Source organism: Solanum tuberosum, unplaced genomic scaffold (assembly GCF_000226075.1).
Source record: "Solanum tuberosum cultivar DM 1-3 516 R44 unplaced genomic scaffold, SolTub_3.0 scf00041, whole genome shotgun sequence".
Lineage (NCBI taxonomy): Eukaryota > Viridiplantae > Streptophyta > Magnoliopsida > Solanales > Solanaceae > Solanum > Solanum tuberosum.
This window is the reverse complement of record NW_006238965.1, coordinates 2,071,798-2,073,478: the sequence shown is the minus strand read 5'-3', so window position 1 is coordinate 2,073,478 and position 1,681 is coordinate 2,071,798.

The window sequence follows — 1,681 nt, the reverse complement described above, 5'->3', positions numbered from 1 at the left end:
ACACCCTACCTTTTGTTTTTAAAAAATATTTTCAACTTCAAATTTTTATTTTTTCACCCTAACCCTCGACCCCCCTCCCCCCCAAAAAAAAACTTAAGTTTGTTTTTAAAAAATATTTTCAATTTCAAAAATTATTTTCTACTCTGCTAAAAATAAAAGATATTTCTCAAAAAACATTTTTGATTCACAAATCAAACACTAAAAATCTTTTCTGGAAAATATTTTCTACTCACCGACCAAACATGAGAAATAAGTCAAAAATCTACTTGTTTTCCAAGAAAACATTTTCCATGGAAAACATTTTCCTTCTTACCAAACACACCCTAAGTGGAAAACGTTCTAATACCAATTGTTGAAAAACATATGCACAACGAAAGCATTAGAAATCATACGACTTATGAATAATAAAATAACACTTATGTTTATGCTAGAACATAAACGAGTATGCTACAATACATAAATTGCTGAAATTTAATTTAAGAATTACTACTTATAGTGTTAATAGTTATCTTAAAGTAAATTTGCCTCTAGTTTTGCAATCCTAAAGTGATCTCGTGTGAAATTGAAGGAACTTCGGGTTTTTGAAGTTGGTTTTACGGTTGACCAGTATGGGTCGTAGGTCCAAACCGTATAAGTCATCCAAGAGTTTGATTAAGGATATTTTGGTGTTTTTTTATGCATTTAATACATATACTATGTCGTTTTGACTCTAATTCTAAGACCTATAACTACCTTCCACTCTTGATTCTACCCAAACCCTTTCATTCTGTCAAATCCCCAATTCTCATCCAAGTTCATCCTCTTCAAACTCTTTCAAGCTTCAGAAAAGAAATCTAGGGTTCAAGCTTCAAGTTTCATTTTTGCTCCATTGCTTTTGGGCTTTGTTTATCAAGGTATATGCGATTTCACTATTGGATTTCATTCATCCAATGGGTCCCAAAGGATTTCTAAGTTTCCAATTCATTTTCACCTAATTTGCTTAGGGTTTCATGTGATCTCCATGGGTCTTAATTGATGTTGATTTAATTGTTTAATTTCAATCTTCCTATGCTTGTTTTGATTAAACTTCATGATTTCCAATTGATTTTTATAAGTCTCATGCATTATTCATGATTTTGACTATAAATTTATGAAGAAAACCATGAAGCTATGAATATGAATTATGAAAGTGATGTATCTTCTTGTGAGAAAGATGTTTGTGATCTAAGGTTGTTTTTGAGATAAACATCATCAAATTGTGAAATGTTTTCTCACATACTTAGATAATCATGATTGGTGAATGGATTTCCCACATATGCATGAATCATGGTTTAAAGGAGCTACTATTATAAGACTTTATGATTTGGATTGGTATTATGATTATTGTCTTTCCCAATGTTATGTTTTGACGATTGACTTTACCTATTATGTTGGGATTTAACTTAGCATCGAGAGAACTTTGAGGTAGAGGCATAAATAGGATAGGCTCTAGTAGCAACCTCTATTTTTAAACTACATATCTCCGTAGGATTGTCTCAAATGACCTAGCTAGTGGATCCACAAATAGCATATGAATGAATAATACAGAGTTTTACCTTGGCAAGTAGACTATCCCTTGTCGGTGTGGGAGTTACATCGGATTTCATGTTGCAGCTCGCATGGTCTTTTGTCGGTTAAAACTAATATCCCACAAAATGAACTA